The sequence below is a fragment of the Sturnira hondurensis genome, unplaced genomic scaffold (assembly GCF_014824575.4).
Source record: "Sturnira hondurensis isolate 20B ecotype Veracruz unplaced genomic scaffold, ASM1482457v3 Scaffold0001872, whole genome shotgun sequence".
NCBI lineage: Eukaryota > Metazoa > Chordata > Mammalia > Chiroptera > Phyllostomidae > Sturnira > Sturnira hondurensis.
The window spans coordinates 8,194,131-8,215,115 of record NW_028074503.1 but is presented as its reverse complement, the minus strand read 5'-3'; positions in this window follow the sequence as shown (position 1 = coordinate 8,215,115).

Here is a 20,985-nt window from a genome sequence, read left to right as displayed (position 1 = left end):
AGCAAAATAGTTGTTAAGTCACTTAATTTTGGGATAGTTTGATATATAGCAATTAGTAACTAGAAACAGCATCATACTCACTCAGTTTTAAACTAAGTGTTTAATGTCCAAATGCATAGTCTAAAAGTGTAGACACAATTTATACCACTATCCTCATGTGATAATCCAGGCCCTGATTATATGGGGAAAGGACACCCAGAGGAAAATCATAAAGAAACAGAATAAATAAAACCCTTTGCAACAGCATGGATGGAACTCAAGAACATTATGTTGAGTGAAATAAGCCAGGTGGTGAAAGACAAATACCATATGATCTCACCTTTGAGGGGAGCCAAATCAACAAAACAAGCAAATGAGCAAAATAGAACCAGAGACATTGTAATGAAGAACAATCTGACGGTAACCAGACAGGACAGGGGAGATAACGGAGGAAAGAAGGAAAAGGGCCACCAAAGCACCTGTATAAAAGACTCAGGGACAAAGACAACGGTGGGGGAATTTAATGTGAGAGGTGGGGGTGGGTAGGGCAGGGGAGAGTAACGGCAGGGAAACGGGGACAGCTGTAATGGAGCAACAACAACAAAAAGAATAAATAAAGCAGAACCGGAGGATTTTCAGACTGAAATCATATTACGTTACAGAAATATTATGCTTCTGCTTAATTTTATGCTTCACTATGGTACAAAACCTAAAATAAGATACAAGATATACATAGGTATCTCTGTGTTTATACTTACATATATACTTACATATATGCATATTCTTACGCTCACACATACACATGCTTATATACTTACATAGACTCATTTTTATATAAAAATTCCTCGTTTAAAGCCCACCATTTATTTTTCTATGTAGACAACTAGGTTGAATGAAATTTACAAATGCATTGCGTGAAGTAAAACTTCTGATATCCAGAACAGACAAAATCAGAAAAAGAATGCTCCTGAGGAACACTGTCTTGAGAAGACTAATCACCTCTTTTCTTAATTGTTGTTCAAGTACCGTTGTCTCCATGTTCCCCTCATCCTCCCCTCATCCCGCCCTCAATCCTACCCCTATTTGGCTTTGCCCATGGGTCCTTTATACATTGAAAACACTAATCACTTTTTCTGTGTCATATTCTTTAGCACAAAAATCATTACTTCTACCACACAAAGGGAGAAAAATCTGTATTCAGACTAATGTGAAAAATGTAGAGAGTGACAGCTTGACTAACAAATTTCTGCTGAATTTTCTTCTTCAGCATTACAAGTTTACAAACCTTCATTTTTTTCACTAAGCAGTACCCTAAGATAAATGTCTTCAATTGATAGAACACTGTTGATGATTTCCCATAGTGATACATGAACATAGTTTTCAACAACAAAAAAAAAAGGGGAAAGAAAAAACAAGATAGAAGATTTCATGAAAACATTTATCTGGTAGCTGCCTCAACTATAGTTCTTTTTACAGAAAGCTATGTTTACTTTTTCATTTATTAAATCTACTTATTTTGCTCCCAATCAACAGTATTAAGCTTATAATACTACTGCTTCCTGCCTTACATTCATTAGGTACGGATAAAATTTAGTTATATCCTGTTGATATTTTTCATTGACATTCAACTATGAGAAATAATTCTTTAGTTTCCACATACCTTTAAGCCCCTTTCCTCTCCCCGTAATTCTTCTTGATTCCTTAATTCCACTATTCAAATTCAAAGTGTATGCTTAGCTTTGTACTCCATGCACAAATAATAAAACATTGTAATACAAAAAATATTATAAAATCCTAGCCCTGGCTGGCATAGCTCAGTGGATTGAGCGCGGGCCTGCGAACCAGACAATCGAGGTTCGATTCCCAGTCAGGGCACATGCCTGGGTTGCAGGCTGGTTCCTTGCAGGCTAACTACCAGCAGGAGACGCACAAAAGGCAACGATACATTGATGTTTCTCTCCCTCTCTCCTTCCCCTCTAAAGATAAATAAATTAATAAAATCTTTAAAAAAATAAAATCCTGACTAGCTTTTGATAAGTCAGCATAACATTAAATGATTTTTGTGAGGATGTGTCAGATTAAACATTAGTTTTCAAATACACTTAAAACAAAACTAAACATGTTATGAGGAAAAAAATTAAACGTTCTGTCAAATGTGTCTATTTAATCCAGATTATTTCTCTTTCAGCCCCAGGTGTAAGTTCTTCAGGGAGGTGTTTGTCCTTTACTTTTTAAAAGAATCATACAGGAAAAAAAAAACAATGGAAAAGATTTTACACTGAAAAAAAATACACTTAATACAGATTTTTAACGTTACTGAGTCTCCTCCAATCCCCAAGGCTGACACATTTCTGTATGAAGCCTCTTCTGCTGCTGCGTGAATCAAGGAGGTGCTTCAGTACAGGGAATCCATCATGACCTCATGTTCACCAAATGCCATCAGGGAGGTCATTGTTGGCTTAAGGTGGGGGGAGCATGTTTTCCTTAGGGAAAAAATTGAAGTGTGCTTAAATATTTATCCTCTCCGTTTTATGTTAATTAGTGACAATTAAAAACCTTTGAAATATCCTTGTAGGAATAGACAGTAGATATTACAGGTTGGCACAGTGAGAGGTTCCTGTCTCCTATTCCGGTTTCCTTGTTTGCTGCCCTGGAGAAGCTTTAGGGATCCCTCTCTGTAAAAAGATATTCTATCTGCCATCCAGTGTAAGTGCTGTCATTCAACTTTAAGTAACGAAAGATTATGCTACATCTATACTCACTCAGTGGTTTGCCTTTTATGGCAAAGGACAGAAGCGGGTATTTCTATTTATTCCCACAAAATGAAGATAAGACTCCACTGTTAAATTATCACTTTTTAAAGGGATATTATTATTTATTTTTAGAAAGAAGGGAAGGGAGGGGAAAAGAGAGGGAGAGAAATATCAATGTGTGGTTACTTCTCACGTAGCCCCCACTGGGGACCTGGCCCACATCCTAGGCATGTGCCCTGATGGGGACTTGACCCAGAGACCCTTTGGTTCACAGACTGTGATCAATCCACTGAGCTACACCAGCCAGGGCTGAATTGTCACTCTGAGTGTTTAGTGTCCAGCTTAAGAAACTGTCCTCTTGAAGAACTTGTAAGTGCTTGACTACAGAGTTGTTTCTTTTCTGTTTCGGGTTTAGAGCATGACCTTCCCTTAATTATTTTTGTTACATTACAGTTTTATAAATGCTTTATAAACAAAACAATTTCTAGTCTTAAATTTAGAGATTAGAATTTTATTTCTGGCAATAACACAGATTGGATATCCTGAAAATAGTCACCATTAAAAACACCAAAATAAGCTGAAAACATAGAACAAACAATGTAAATATGTAATACAGGTTATATGTCATTAAAGTAGTTCTACGTGTGGAAGAATCACAAAGATTCCCACAGCTGGCAAATATGGACAAAGATAAAAACCCACCTTCTCAATAAACAGTACTAAAACTGTAAAACAGAAGATGCGAAGGGTATCTCACACATAGAGAAGAAGGAAAAATGTCCAGGAGTAATAACAAACTTCTGACAGTTATTTAAAGAAGAGAGTGATGCCCTGGCCAGGTCACTCAGTTGGTTACCATTGTCCCAATGTGCCAAGGTTGCGGGTTCCATCCCTGGTCAGGGCGCGTGCATGCAGTAACCAATGAATGCATAAGCAAATGCAACAACAAATTGATATCAGTCCTTCCCACTCTTTGTTTTTTTCTCTCTCTTTTTTTTCTCCCTCTTTCTCCCCCTCTCCCTTCCTCCCTCCCTTCCTTTCTTCTTTTCTCTCTTTTCCTCTCTCCCTAAAATCAATCTACAAAAGAGAAGAGAGTAAAATAATACCTTTAAAACTGTGAAGTAATAATAAGTGGCAACCTATAATTTTATATATAACTGAGGTGTTAATATAGAAAAAAAAGAAAAGACACATGTTTAAAGAGAAAACTTCAAATCTCAGATGCCTCAGTGATGATGTATTTCAGTAAAAAGGAAATTGAATTCAGATAGATAAAAAAGAGACATATGGAAGAAAAATCAAGTAAATTTGTAGCTAAATATATAAATTATTGACTTAAAATAACAACAATAATAATCCATTTGTAAGTAAACAAAAGAAATACTATGCTATGCATTTCTAAAATGCTATGCAACCATAACATGCGGGATTGAAAAGGATACAAATTTTCCAATGATATGAGATTCTTATATAGTTTTGTTGGATGAAAGAAGGTTTTTTTTTAAGTACATATGTAAAATGCTAGGTGTTGTATGAAAATAATTATAAATCAAATCATATTAGAAATAAAAAGTTGAAAATTAAATATTTAACAATCAATTTAAATAAAAATAAGGATAGACTGAAATAAAGAAGTCAAAATAAAATGAGTAGAAGTTAATCATTATTTTTTAAATAATGAGAACTAACAGACACAAAGTAGATTTTATATAAAAGCTAAACATATGGACCTTCGTCTATCTAGATTGACACAGAAAATAAAAAAAAAATATTGTACTGAACATCATCAGGTCCAGAAAGAGGACACAATCTTAAGGCTATAGAAGAGATTAAAGATACTAGGAAAATATAATGGATATTTTTATTCAAATGAATGTAAAATTTATTTTTTTTGTTTTTTTTTCAAATATTTTATTTCTGCATTCTTAGAGGGGAAGGGTTGGGGAAAGAGAGGAAGAGAACCATCAATGTGTAGTTGCCTCTTGGGCTCCCCCTATTGGGGACCTGGCTCACAACCCAGGCATGTGCTCTGACCAGGAACAGAACTGGCCTACCCTTTGGTGCTTGGCCTATTCTCTGTCCACTGAGCTACACCAGCCAGGGCCAAATGAACGTAAAAATTTAAGTGATTGGGAAAATTTCCAAGAAAGGGTGTTAGTTTAAAAACACCAACTCAATAAAAAATGTTTAAATCATTATTAAAATACTCCATCAAAACTTCAAAATCTATCCCCAACAAACACACACAATTACAAAAACAACACAGAAAAAATTTTAAAGTTGTAATCATCAAAATATTCAAAAAACTAATATATACTTTTAAATGCTTATTTTAAGATTTTATTTATTTATCTTCAGAGGGGAAGGGAAGGAGAGAGGGAGAGAAATATCAATGTATGGTTGCCTCTCGTACATCCCCTGCTGGGAACTGGCCTGCAACCCAGGCATGTGCCCTGACTGGGAATCAAACTGCGATTGTCTGGTTTGCAGGCCTGCCGTGCTCAATCCACTGAGCTGCACCAGTCAAGGCAACTTTTGAACACTTTTTGAGGGAATAGAAAAAAACTATTCCCTAGCCTTTTTCACAGCTCTCATGCCCTGGAAGAGTTGGTCTCAAAGTAACAAGTCAACTGTTTGTTATTGATCCACATTGAGATAAGAATTTGCACTGGAATGTCAATCAATGATTTGCTTTCTTCACTGAGAAAGTCCTGTATTAAAAATGTTAGCTGAATTAAAATTAGCTTAGTGATGTGGTTAATTTACACTGTGGACCAGTGTTCTTATTTCATGTTATACAATAATAAATAGTTCAAAACCAGCATGAATCCTAGCTGGATAGGTAAGTTGGTTGGAGTGTCATCCTGGGAACAAAAATATTTCAGGTTTGGTCCCCAGTCAACATGTGTGCAGGAGGCAACAAATTGATGGTGAGGATAAAAGAGAAAAAAAGAAAAAGAAAAAATTAGCACCGTAAATCTGGCACCAGTTCACACATCACTTTTTGAAAAACGTTGTTCTTGAAACCAAAACAGGACCAGAATATACAAGAAATATTCAAACTAAATTTTGTAATTTAAAAGTGTCCAAGCCAAAATATTCTCAAACTCAATTTATTAACAGATTTGCCCTGGCTGGTGTGGCACAGTGGATTGAGTAGGGGCCTTCAAACCAAAGGGTCACAGGTTTGAGTCCCAGACAGGGCACATGCCTGGGTTGTGGGCCAGATCTTCAGTAAGGGGTGCTCCAGAGGTAACCACATATTGCTGTTTCTCTCCCTCTCTTTCTCTCTCCCTTCCCCTCTCTAAATATAAATAAAATCTTTAACAGGGGAGTGGGAGGAGGAGAAGGGGAAAGAAGGTACAGAGAATAAGTAGCATAGATGGTAGGTAGAAAATAGACAAGGGGAGGGCAAGAATAGTATAGGAAATGTAGAATCTAAAGAACTTGAGACACATGGACATAAACAAAAGGGGGGGTGGAGGATGGGTGTGCACAGTGGAGGGGAATGAAAGGGGAGAATAAGACAACTGTAATGGCATAATCAATAAAATATATTTTAAAAAACTACACTTATTGAGAAATTAAAACAAATCAACATCAACAACAAAAAATAACAACAGTCAGGTTTATCACAAGGATTTTATAAAACTCAACACCAAAGTATAATAAATGAAATAAAAAATAAAAAATTGAGGAACTTTCTTAATAAAATATAGAATACCTAATAAAACACACACAAAAACAGGACTACATGATTACCACTTCATTGTAAAAATCATAATCCACATTTTACCATTCCAAAGTGAACAAATATGATAATCATCATGATTTATATCCAAAATATGTTTGAAATAAATATCAGCTGACTTAAAAAAACAAGAATAAAATAAATGTTTAGTAATAAAAAATGACTGTGGCACAATTACTTAGAACATTCTATGCTGCAGAAAGAAATAAGGAGCTCCTACCTTTTACAACAACATGGATGGAACTGGAAAGCATTATGCTGAGTGAAATAAGCCAGGTGTTGAAGGACAAATACCATATGATCTCACCTTTAACAGGAAGCTAAACAACAAAACAAACAAGCAAGCAAAATGCAACCAAAGACACTGAAATAGAGAACAGGCTGACAATGACCAGAGGAAAGAGGGGAGAGAATTTCAGGGGAAATAGGGGAGGGATTTAGAGGAATATATATAAAGGATACATGGACAACAACTGAGAAGGGTGGAAATGGGAGGGAGAGGGGGTGCATGGGGAGTGGGATGGGATGGGAGTAATAGACAGAAAACTGTACTTGAAAAATAATTAAATATATTTTTAAAAAAGAACATTTAGTAAGTTCTAGAGAAAATTGCATGAATTAATAAGACTAAGATTGTACAATATAATTTCTGTATGTTATTTCTATAAATCAATTCTATTATAAATACAATTTTGAAAGATAATTTTAATTTTATCCCCAAATAAAAGATATACATAACTATATCTAACAAACATGAGTAAAAAATTCTCGTACTTATAGGAACCCTCATGCACTGTTGGTGGAAATGCAGATTGGTGCAGCCACTATGGAAAACAGTATGATGCTTCCTCAAAAGATTAGAAATGGAACTTCCTATGACCCAGAGATTCCACTTCTAAGATCATATCTTAAGAAAGCCCAAGCACCAGAGTACTTATTTATAAAGTACTTACAAAACTCAACAACAAAAAAACAAATGACCCTATTAAAGAATGGACAAAGGACCTGAATAGACACTTCTCCAAAGAGGACATACAGATGGCAAATAGACATATGAAGAGCTCCCAACATCACTAATCGTCAGAGAAATGCAAATTAAAACCACAGTGAGATATCATCTCGAAACTGTCACAATGGCTACCATCAATAACTCAACAAATAACAAGTGCAGGTGAGGATGTGGAGAAAAGGGACCCTTCTGCACTGTTGTTGGGATTGCAGATCAGTGCAGCCACTGTGGAAAGCAGTATGGAGATATCTCAAAAAATTAAAAATGGATCTGACCCAATGATCCCACTTCTGGGGATATACCCAAAGGAACTCAAAACACTAGTTTGAAAGAACGTAAGCGTTCTTATGATCATTGCAGCATTATTTACAATCACCAAGATATGGAAGCAGCCCAAGTGTCCATCAGCAGATGAGTGGATAAAACAACTATGGGACATTCACACAACGGAATACTACTCAGCTATAAAAAAAAAGAAGGAAATCACCCTGGTTGGTGTGGCTCAGTGGATTGAGCACCAGCCTGTGAACCAAAGGGTCATGATTCAATTCCCAGGTAGGAAAAATACCTGGGTTGCAGGCAAGGTCCACCATAGTGGGTGCTTGACACGCAACCACACACTGATGTTTCTTTCCCTTTTTTTCTCCTTCCCCTCTCTATAAAAACAAATGAATAAAACACTTTTAAAAAGTTTCTTGGAACGATCACATTTAAAAAACAAATAAAGACATAGCAATTTAGAAATAATTCCAATAGCTTTGTATTGACCCAAGTCATGAAGAAATAAATAGGACAGCATAGAATAGTATTTGATAATCTGCATTAGGATAGATGAGGACAGAATAAGATGGAGGATAATACACAAGAATATGATACACAATAATAGAATGAAATTGAATTTAATAGCAAAACATTTAGTAAAATATCCACCAATACATGAAAATATTATTTTAAATAAATGGCATTGTTAATGAGGGATAAAATAATTGCATCTTTAATTAAAAGCATTAAAATTATCACTCATATAGAAAAATCAAATCTCAACACAAAGGCTTTAATTTGAAAATCAAAACTTTTTAATTTTTATATAAATATGGAATATGACTTCAGGATCAGGGTGGGCTTCTTTAAAAAATGACATTTCAAAGAATAGAAATCTTTGAAAACACTTTGTAAAATATTTGCATGCAATTGCACACATAAACAAAGGCAGTTCAAGACTAGGAGAAATGCAGTCACACACAGACAAAGAGCTGATATGCTGACATAATAATAATGAATCTGGTAAAATAGGGAAAGAAGGAAAGAAGAAAAGAAGGAAGGAAAGAAGAAAGGAGGGAAGGAAGGGTAAAAATCTAGCAAAACTGGACAAAATTCAGCAACAAACAATTCAAACAAAATGAAGTGTGATTGGAATTTTAAAATCTTTAACCTCAGTGGCAAAAGGAAGAATGCAAATTAAACATATAATAAGGAACAATTTCATAATCAGAGACTGGCAACACTTAGTCTTAAAACACACTGTTCTGACAAGGATGAAGAGAAAATATATTTTTTATAACCTGCTGGTGGGAATTTAAATAGGTACAACCAATTTAAAGGGTAATGAAAATATACAGAAAAATTGAAGATGTAAATATCTAAGACCCAGAAATCTCTTCCCCAGAAAGAAAATTACATACCAGTACACGAGAAGGTATATATATGCAAAAATGCATGTAATAGAGAAAATTTAGCAAAATTTAGTGTCTATAAAAGAAAAACATAAACATATATTGTATTTATTTAGTAGCTGAGATGGATATACCTAAATTACATGTTCCAAAGTGACCTATTCTCAAAGTTATGTTGAACAAATGTAGCCAATTGACAAAACAATGTAGATAACATAGCATGTGAATACACATTAATAAAATGAAAAATATATTTTAAGGATGAAATATATATGTTGTAAAATGTAACACTGGCTAAAATATAAGAATAACAAATTAAGAATAGTGAGTACTAATAGAAAAAATGTTAATGGAATTGCAATGGTTTATTTCTTAGGTAGGTGACAGAAAGACAAGTGCATAAAGGGTTATTCTTTGAATTTTTTTAGATCTAACTCCCAGGGTGATGTCTCTACTTCTGATCTTCAATATTCCACATGCCCTCTGAGATTGTATAACTCACTCTCCAGGAAGAAGTTCAATGCATTGAGTTCAGAATACTTATAACTAGATACTACTGTAAACCCTATATAATATATAATTGTATTTATCACTCACTTTGATTACGGTCATCTGGGTCATACCTCAGAAGAAATGCAGTAGTAGTGGTGGGTTATAAAATTCTTACTTCATGTTTTGCAGTATAAGCTTTTTTAGTTAATAGTATAGCAAATATCCATGACACACATGTGAAATTTATATTTCAATTAAATAATACCTTTTAATAGCTTAATTCCTTCTGGAGGAATTTGTGCATAAAAAAACAAAACAACCAGTCCTGGCTGGTGTAACTCAGTGGATTGAGCATGGGCCTGTGGACCAGACGATCGCAGTTCAATTCGCAGTCAGGGCACATGCCTGGGTTGCAGGCCAGTTCCTGGCAGGGGACACACTAGAGGCAACCATACATTGATATTTCTCTCCTTCTCTCCTTCCCTTCCCCTCTAAAGATAAATAAATAAATAAATAAATAAATAAAATATTTTAAAAAACAACTATATATATATATACATACATACACACACACACATATATATACACCTGAATTCTGCATTCATTTTATGTAAATTCAGCTTATTAATTATATTTATTTTATTTAATATGATACAAATTACATTGAGGTATGTAATTGATTATTACAGGAAATACAGGTAAATACAAAGAAGAAAATATCTACTTTACTTAGTTGACTGTATTTATATATATCTTCAGTGCGATTATATCTGCCAAATATATATTTTAATGGTATATGTTCTTATATTTAGCAATCTCAGCTTTCAAATTTGATTAAATGATATTGATCTTTTTGAAATCATACACACAGAGGTACATAGAAAAGCAAAGCAGTATTTCAATGTCAATGTCCCGATAGGCAAACCGCACAGGAACACTTTATTGTACTTGAAGTGTAGATGTGAACTGATGTAGCGCCGACGAAGTCTTTGTTCAGGGTCTGAACTTCACACCCCCTTCAATTTATCTGGTGATTCAGCGTATCACCACGGCAAAGATTGCAATTGGATAAAACTCTGCAAAGGATGAAATATACTCCACACCGTCTTCTCTTTGATTTATTTAATAAGACCTTTACATAGTCTATTGGAGATGGAATATGTTAGTATGGAGAATACAAGTTAATTCAATTGAGAGAGTTCTATTCTATAAATTTATAAAATTTTAATATCTTCCTGTTCGGGGGAAGAGGCATATCCTTCTGCTAAACTAAAATTTTCATAGCACCCTAAAAATTCATGCACATTTGCATTTCTAATCTATTAAAGGACTTTTTAGTAATTAAGACACTACAGTGGGCCTGGATCCTATTAACAACTTAAGGATTTAAGGAAGAAAGCAGAAAAATAATATATGTCTATTGAATTTCTGAGCAAATAAAAATAAGTGTATGTTATTTTTAATAGTACAATGGTAGTCCACAAAAGAAAGAACAATAAAAATATTTAATAATCATTAAATCTGTGAAATAAGCCCAAACTTGGAAAAAAAGTAAAGATTACTTCCGTACTGCTTAAATGTTTTTATGCATTTATTAGTATTATTTATATATAGTTAATAATACCTTTTATAATTTGGTAAAGTGTTTCAGAGACTCAGTTAATTTTTTTATTTACTACCAAAAAGCAGAACTAATAATCAATAAACTGAAATGAAAATTCAGCATCTTTGGTACACATTCTCCTGAATCCAGGTTGGTAAAAGTAAACAAATTTAATTGAAGTGTCAATCATCAGAGGGTGTGTTTTGTAGCTAACTCATCCTGGTGGACTCAGTGAGTTGCACTTTTGCACAGAAGTGTTCTTTGGGAACCATATTAAGGATTCCTTAGGATAGAAGCAGACAATCAGTTATTCCACCTAAAATATCTCCCAGGCTAACATGAGGTTTTATATGTTTGTATTACATAGTCTTAGGTTTCATCAAAACATTTCTTTGAAAAATAACTGTGTATCACACAGCATTTTTTGGGAAACTGTTATCTATGCCTGTTGGGATTCTTGCATTTAAGCTTCATATAAAATGAGATGGCCCATCTAAACTTGAAAGTAGTTTTTAAAAAATGATATAACAAAATGTTAAATTTGACAACTACATGTATTTTACATAAAGTATTTTTCTTTTAAAAAATTACACAGAATGTCTCCAGTTTAGAAATCCAACAATGTAACCATTGCCATCTGTTTCTCATCAAAAACTTCACTGAAGAAATAATTTTAAAGTAGAGGGAAAAGGAGTGGCATAAGATATGACAAGGTAGCTGAATGGATAAGAAAAGAAGACCCATATATGTGCTGTCTTCAAGAGACCAACCTCTGAATGAAAGACATACACAGGCTAAAAGAAAAGGGATGGAAAAAGATAATCCATGCAAATAAAAAGGAAAAGACATTTGGGGTAGCAATGCTTGTATCTGATAAAATAGACTTTAAAACCAAGACATAATAAGAGACAATGAAGGACACTGAATAATGATAGAGGGAACAATCCAGCAAGAGGATATAACCCTAGTAAATATTAATGCACCCAATATAGGAGCACCTAAGTATGTAAAACAAATTATAATGGACATGTAAAGGAGAAATTGATAAAATTGCTTTCATAGCAGGGGATTTTCATACCCTATTCCTTCGATTGGTAGATCTTTCAGAGAGAAGAATATCATTAAGGAGACAGCAGCCTTAAATGACACAAATGGATTTAATCGATACCTTCAGATCATTTCACCCCAAAGCAGCAGAAGGTGCACTCTTTACAAGTGCGCATGGAGCATTTTCTAGGATGGACCACATGTTAGGACAAAAAACCAGTCTCAATAAGTTTAAGAAAGTTGAAATCAGCCCTGGCTGGCGTAGCTCAGTGGATTGAGCGCGGGCCTGGGAACCAGACGATCGAGGTTCAATTCCCAGTCAAGGCACATGCCTGGGTTGCAGGCTGGTGGTTCCTTGCAGGCTAACTACCAGCAGGGGACGCACAAAAGGCAACCATACATTGATGTTTCTCTCCCTCTCTCCTTCTCCTCTAAAAATAAATAAATAATTAACATCTTTTAAAAAAAAAAGAAAGTTGAAATCATATCCAGCATGTTCTCTGACCACAATGCTATGAAACTGGAAATCAAACACAAGAAGAAAACTGAAAAATACACAAACACATAAAAGCGAAATACAGTGACATGTTATTAAACAATGAATGGATTAACAGTGAGATCAAGAAAGAAATCAAAAGATACCTTGAAATACATAAAAATAAAAATATAACAACCCCAAATCTGTGTGACACAGGAAAAGCAATCATAAGACGGAAACTCCTAGCATTACAAGCCTATCTCAAGAATGAAGAAAATGTTCAAATAAATAATTTAACTTTACACTCAAAGGAACTTGAAAAAGAATAACAACGAAAGCCCAAACTGAGTAGAAGTAAGGAAATGATAAAAATCAGAGCAAAAATAAATGAGGGTTTAAAAAATACCGCCCTGGCAGGTGTAGCTCAGTGGATTGAGCACGGGCCTTCGAACCACACAATCGCGGTTCGATTCCCAGTCAGGGCACATGCCTGGATTGCAGGCCAGGTCCCAGCAGCGGACACACCAGAGGCAACCATGCATTGATATTTCTCTCCCTCTCTCCTTCCCTTCCCCTCTAAAGATAAATAAATAAAATCTTTTAAAAAATACAAAAAAGTATAATGTCCTGTTGCAGCTCCCTGAAGGCTGGGGGCAGGAAAATAGGATGGAGAAAATTCTACCGAGGCACAGAAAGACAGGCAAGACTGAAAAAATATCCATCATCAGCATAACCAAATCATGTATAATTCATGTGGAATACTAGTCATAAATAAATAGTAACAAATTACTAAAAAGAAGCAACATGGATGAATCTCAATATTATTTTGTATAAAATAATCCAGATACAAAATATTGTATACAATTATAATTGGATTCCATTTACATGAATTCCAAGAAAAAGCAAAATTATTGTAATATATGATTATAGAAATCAGAATGTGGTTGCTTCAGGTAGATGTGGAAATTAATAGGAAAAGTTCATGAAGGAACATTCTGGGTTATATAAATATTTTATCTTGTTTTTTTTGCAATAGATAAAAGGATTTGCAATAGATAAAATAGATAAAAGGATTCATAACCACCTGCACTCATTGAATTGAATGATTAGGATTTTCATTAAATGTAGATTATACTTCAGAAAACACCCCCAAAAATCATACTTAAGAAAAAGTATTAGATGAACTCTTCTTTCTTGTCACTTTATTTCATCTTTTATTCTGGAGATTCCTATTTGTCTTGGCTTTATATTAACTACTGACATTTAATACTTCATATTTTTCCCCTGCAACAATAGGCCATAAACCCAGTTCATGAGTTTGAGGCCTTATTTGATGAAGATATCTTATATTTTCCATTAATATTCAGATTTGGGCTCTGAATTCCTATTATATAGAAGGTTTGCCTTTATATGGCCTGTGTTGCCCATTATCTGCTTCATTATCTATGTTGCCCAAATTGTTTTCCTGGACTTTGAATCTATTGCCCCTTCTGACCTTTAAAAAATGATACAAAAGATCAGTGAATCCAAGAGCTGGTTCTTTGAAAAGACAAACAGATTTACAAACCTTTAACCAGAGTCATCAAAAAAAAAAAAAGAGGGCCCAAATAAATAAAACCAGAAATGAAAGAGGAGGAGTAACAACTGACACTGAAGAAATAAAAGAATCCTAAGAAAATATTACAAACAACTCTATGCCAACAAATTGGACAACCTACATAAAATGGAAAACAGAGAAACAGAGTCTTTCACAACTCACTCAGAAACAAGGAAAGAATCTGAACAGATAGCTGGTGAAACTGAAAAAATAATTTAAAAAATTCTCACCCTGGCTGGTGTGGCTCAGGTGATTGAAAGCCAGACTGCAAAGCAGAGGGTCGTTGGTTCAATTCCCAGTCAGGGCACATGGCTGGGTTGCAGGCCAGGTTCCCCAGTGTGGAGAGCGCAAGAGGCAATCACATATTGATGTTTCTCATCCTCTCTTTCTCCCTCCCTTCCCCTCTGTCTGAAAATAAATAAATAAAATCTTTACATATTTCTCAACAAAGAGCCCTGGATTAGAGGGCTTCACAGGTGAATTTTATCAAACATTCCAAGAAATCACACCTCTCTTTACCGAACTATGTCAAAAAACTTAAGAGAAGGAAAGACTCAAGCTCACTTTACAGAGCCAGCATTATCCTTGTCCCCAAACCAATGAAGACACTACAAAAAAAAATCATAGGCCAATATCCCTAATGAACATAGATACTGAAATCCTCAACAGAATATTAGCAAGCCAAATATAGCAATACATTCAAAAGATTACAAACTATGATCAAGCGGGATTCACTCTGGGGATGCAAGTTCGCTACAATATTCACAAATCAATAACACAATTCACCACATAAACAAAATGAAAGATAAAAACCAGCATAATCATATCAATAGATGCAGAGAAAGCATTCACTAAAATTCACTACCCCTTCATAATAAAAAAGAAAAGCTCAGCAAAATGAGAATATAGGCAACGTACCTAAACATAATAAAGGACATATATGACAAAGTATAGCCAATGGGCAAAAATGACAAGCACTGCCTTAACACAGCAAACAAAACAGGGATGCCTGCCTTCACTTCTCTTTTTCAACATAGTACTAGAAATCCCAGCCACAACAATCAGGCAAGAAGAAGAAATATAAGGTATCCAAATTGAAATGGAAGAGGTAAGACTGTCATTATTTGAAAATGGCATGATACTGTACATAGAGAACCCTAAAGATTCCACCAGGAAACTACTAGAGCTGACAAATGAATTAATTTAAAAAGCAGGATATAAAATTAATATTCAGAAATCAGTTGCATTTTTATATTCCAATAATGAACTAACAGAAAAAGAAATTAAGAAAACAATTTCATTCACAATTGCTTCAAAAAAATAAAATAGCGAGGAATAAATTTAACCAAGAATGCAAAAGACTTATATATGAAAAACTGTATGACACTGAAGAAAGAAACTAAACGAGATACTAATAAATGGTAGCACATTCCATGATAATGGATAGGAAGTATTAGCATTAAAATACTCATACTACCCAAAGCAATTTATAGATTCAATGCAATACCTATTAACATACCAATAATGTATTTCACAGAATGAGAACAAATATTTCAAAAATTTATATAGAACCACAAAAGACTCTGAATAACAAGAGCAAACTAGAGAAAGTAGAACAAAGTTGAGGAATCCCCCTACTTAATATCAAGCTATACTATGAGGCCATAGTAATCACAACAGCATGGCACTGGATTGAAAACAGACACATAATGAAGCAGAATAGAGAGACCAGGAATATGCCCACAACCTTACAGTCCATCAATATTTGACAGAGGAGACAAAAACATAAAATGGGTAAACGCTAGTTTATTCAATAAATAGTGTTGGGAAAACAGGACAGATACATGCAGAAAAATGAAACCATGCCACCTTCTTACACCACACACAAGAATAAATTCAAAATGCATTAAAGACTTAAATATTAGAATTGAAACCATAAAAATTGTAGAAGAAAATATAGGCAGTAAAATCTCAGACATTGCTATGTGGCAAAATTTTACCTGCTATATCTCCTGAGGCCAGGAAAACAAAAGAAAATATAAACGAATGGGGCTACATCAACCCAAAAGCTTCCTTCAGAGCAAAAAAAAAGCCATCAAGAAAAGTAAAAGACAATCCACTGAATGGGAGAACATATTCATTAATATATTTGATAAAGGCTTAATATCCAAAATTTATCAAGAACTTATAAAGTTCTACACCAAAAAAACCCTCCATTTAAAAACTGTACCAGAGACCTGACTAGGCATTTCTCCAAAGTGGACATACACAGGGTCAATAGGTATAAGAAAAGATACTCAGCATCAATAATCATCAGAGAAATGCAAATTAAAATCACGAGATATCATTCAACTTACACCTGTCAGAATGGCTACCATCAATAAATCAACAAACAACAAGGGTTGGTGAGGATGTGGAGAAAGGGGATTTGCACTCTGTGCGGGAATATAGATTGGTTCAGCCACTGTAAAAAACAATATGGAATTACCTCAAAAAACTCAAAATGGAACTGCCTTATGACCGAGCAATTCTACATCTGGGAATTCACATGAAGAAATTCAAAACACTCAATTTGAAAGAATATATGTACCCCTATGTTTATTGCAACATTATATATGTTGCAATCTAGCCAAGATTTGGAAGCAGCCCAAGTGTCCATCAGTAAATGAGTGGATAAAACAACTGTGGTACATTTCACAATGAAACACTAGTCAACCATAAAAAAGAAGAAAGTTTTACCTTTTGTGACAACATTGGTGAATCTAGAGAACATTATGCTAAGTGACATAAGCCAGTGAGAGAATGACAAATGCTATATGATTTTGCTCATATGTGGAATCTAATGAACAAACTGAACTAGCAAGCCAAATAGAGGCAGACATATAAAGCAGCCTGACAGCTCTGGAGAAGTTGAGGGGGCAGATGGATAGAGCCAAAAAAAGAAAAAAAGACTCGTGGACGTGGAGAACAGTTAGTGATTGTTGGGAAGATTGGGTGGAGTTACATGACAAGGTGAACTTTTATTTTCCAATTTTCACTAAAGGCAAGCTTTGAATCATACCAAATTCAAGCCAAATGCATTGTAATATTTTTGCATGTCTGTGATAGAAAAGGTTTTATAGAATCACAGCATTATGATACATGATGTGACTTTGACAAGTGAAGCATATGAACCTGGTTGGTGTGACTCAGTTGGTTAGAATGTTATCGCAAAAGTTGGGGGCTCATTCCTGGTCAGGGCACACACCTAGGTTGTGGGTCAGTCCCCAGTCTGGGCACATATTGTGGGATCAGTCTCGGTCAGGACACATATGCCAGGCAACCAATCCATGTTTCTCTCTCACATCAATGTTCTTCTCTTTCTCTTTCTCTCTCCACTCAATAAAAATATTTTAAAATAAGTGAAGCATATGAAGTTTGTATAATACATATGCAACATACTGCTTTTAAAATAATTGTCCCAAATTAAGACAAACCTTATGTATATAGTTAATTTTAAAAGTTAAAAAAGTTAAAAATTTAGGTCATGTTTTAGATAATGTGAGTTAATATACAGGGATGGCAAAAGTAGGCTTATAGTTGTAAGTACATGAAACACAGTTTATTCTTGCATTATTATTTATTTAACCTGTATATCTTATTCCATACAAACAACAGTAAACCTACTTTTGCCTTCTGTATGTTAGCTAATAGCATATAAATATACAGGTTTACTAATAGCATATAGGATTCCCAAACTTTTTGTCCTCTCTATTATTTTTCAAAAAAGAAAACACACAGTTGCTGTCTTTGTGTTATGATTTTGGGTAAGCCCTATGATCAAAAAAACAAAACATATTATGTTTCACAAAGGTCAAATCCTCTGCGGATTTTTTAAAACATTTCACATTATATTTCACCCTAAAGAAAATGCACAGTGGATGAAATCTCAATTTTTCCCTGTAATTTTTTCCAATTTTCTAGTCCTATTGTTTATTTTGTTTCCTGAAGTCTTATTACACTTAAAGCTATCAACACATTATATTAAACTAATATTTTCAAGTTACATTTTAAAAACTCATTTTTAAAAAATCATAGGGGAAAAGGGGATGGACTCACATGAACAAGTATAAAGGACACATGGACAATAACTAAGGGGGGAGGAATGGGAGGGACGTGGGGAGCACTGGGGGGGGGCAGGGCTGGGAATATAAGACAGAAAACTGTACTTGAACAAGAATTAAATAAAAATTAAAAAATAAAAAAACAAAATAATTAAAAACTCATTGTAAAAAAATTGATGTCTCCTTGTTACAGGAAGTAAGAATTCCATGTGGTAGATATCTCTCAATTAAACACTCACCCAATGTCCCAAGGACATGGAATTCATAAAAATCAAGGAAGAAATGCTGAAATGTATATAGGAAACAAAGAATCATTGGTATAATGTTTCTCCAATAAAAATTAATATTTAAAAATTCAATTAATTTCTTAGAGATATCTGAGATAGTACCCCCCACAAAAAAGCCTCATCTTTTTGTAATGTATGTGGAAACATTACTCATACAATGAGAATCATCTTGGTTTTAGAGTCTCTTTATGTCATCCACTGTTATGTACACAATGTTCAGGTGTCCTAGAATCCAACCAGTAGTGCACCACAAGCTTGTAATTTCCTTAAAAAAAGTTATTTTTTGAATAACATTCTCCTTCATCTATCTGTTAGTGAATACCACTGGTATGAAGTACATAGTATAGTAATTTACCGGTATGTAGTAAGTTACTTGTTCACAAGGAAATTTGACTAAATCCATTTTTCCAGGTAATCTTCAGTAGAAAGGAAATGAGTTATAGATTTGTTGTTAATTATTTCCTATTGTACTACAGTAAACTTATGATTTCTGTTCATTAAACAATTAAGAAAGGGTTTAGCCAAACCATCAATAGGAAGCAAATATTTATTTATATATTGTTTCATTTTTTACTATTGATCCTATTGCAGATGTCCTTATTTTTATAAAAATATTTTTTCACACTAAAACATATTTTTTATTTCTTTTTTTAATTTATTAAGTTATTTTTCAAGTACAGTTTTCTGTTTATTACTCCCATCCCATTCCACCCCCATGCTCCCCCCTCCCTCCCATTTCCACCCTTCTCAGTTGTTTTTCATGTATCCTTTATATATGTTCCTCTAAATCCCTCCCCTATTTCCCCTGAAATTCCCTCCCCTCTCCCCTCTAGTCGCTGTCAGTCTGTAAAATATTTAAAGTAAAATGTTTAAAATAAAAACAGCTATCAAAACATTGTATCTAGAATATTTGAAATACAAATCAATAAAAAGACAGCATAATAGAAAAATCAAACAAGCAAAAAACTCAACTAAATAGGAGACCCAATGGCTAATAACTTTATGGAAAAAGCTACAGAGAAATACAAACTAAAACGACAGAGATATGATTATACACTCATTAGAATAGCTAAAGCCAAAAACACAAAAAATACCAGGTGTTAGTGAAAATAGAGAAATACCAGAATTCCCATAAGTTGTTCATATGAGTCTATACTAGTGCAACCACTGTGAGGATTTTTTCACAATATTTATTAAAGCTGAATATGTCCATGCCACACAACCCCCACTCTTGGTAATATAATATACTCATCAAAATGTGTGCACATGTTTACCACAATGGTTAAAGAGTACAACCTATGATAATCCAAAATTTAAAAATTTCTAAGTTCCTACTGAATGAATAAGCAAAACATTCCTAAAATAGAATATTATGCAGCAACAATATTTGAATGATATACAACTATGTACAACAATTTTGATTATTCAAATGTTGAACAAAAAGAGCCAGACACAATATAATACTTGCTGTATAATTGCATTTTTATTTAGCAAAACAAACAAAAAAGACAAACCAGCAAAACTCATGTCTACCAGATGTAGTCAGCATGAATAGTGATGAGGGAGGTGGTGACTAAAAGCAGAACACAGGCAGCTTCTGCGGCTTGAGTAACGTATAGTTTTGTAATCAGAGTGATATACATTGTGAAACGTATACCCTATTTCTGGTAGTGTGCTATAGTCCACCCAGAAGGTACCCAGCCATATAATATGAAAAAATAGAGACATTTATTAAAGAAGATACAAGATACAAGAAACACTGTACATAGGACAATGACATCTCAGTCCTTTTCAAAGGAGTTGAAAGGAGGGGAACCTCATACAGTTTCCCCAGTCACCATCGGCTGCCCCATTGTATTTTCTGGAATCTTATCAACAGTCTGAAATCTATTCCCTTTCAAAGGTGACTTTAGTTTTGGGAAAAGCTAGAAGTTGCAGAGCACCAAATCTGGGCTCTAGAGAGGCTGAGTCACCTGGGTGATTTGAAGTTTTGCCAAAATTGTGCACCACACCTGACTTATCAGCAGACACATTGTGGTGACGAAGCTGCCAGTCACCAGTTGCCCATACTTAATGGGCAACTTAATGCAAAATTCGACACAGTTTCTTTGCTCTACTTGCTTAGTCATTTTGAATGGGACAGCCACACATTACCCATGATCACTCAACAGCATCTACCACGCTCACTGACTAGTACAGTGAAGTCATCATTG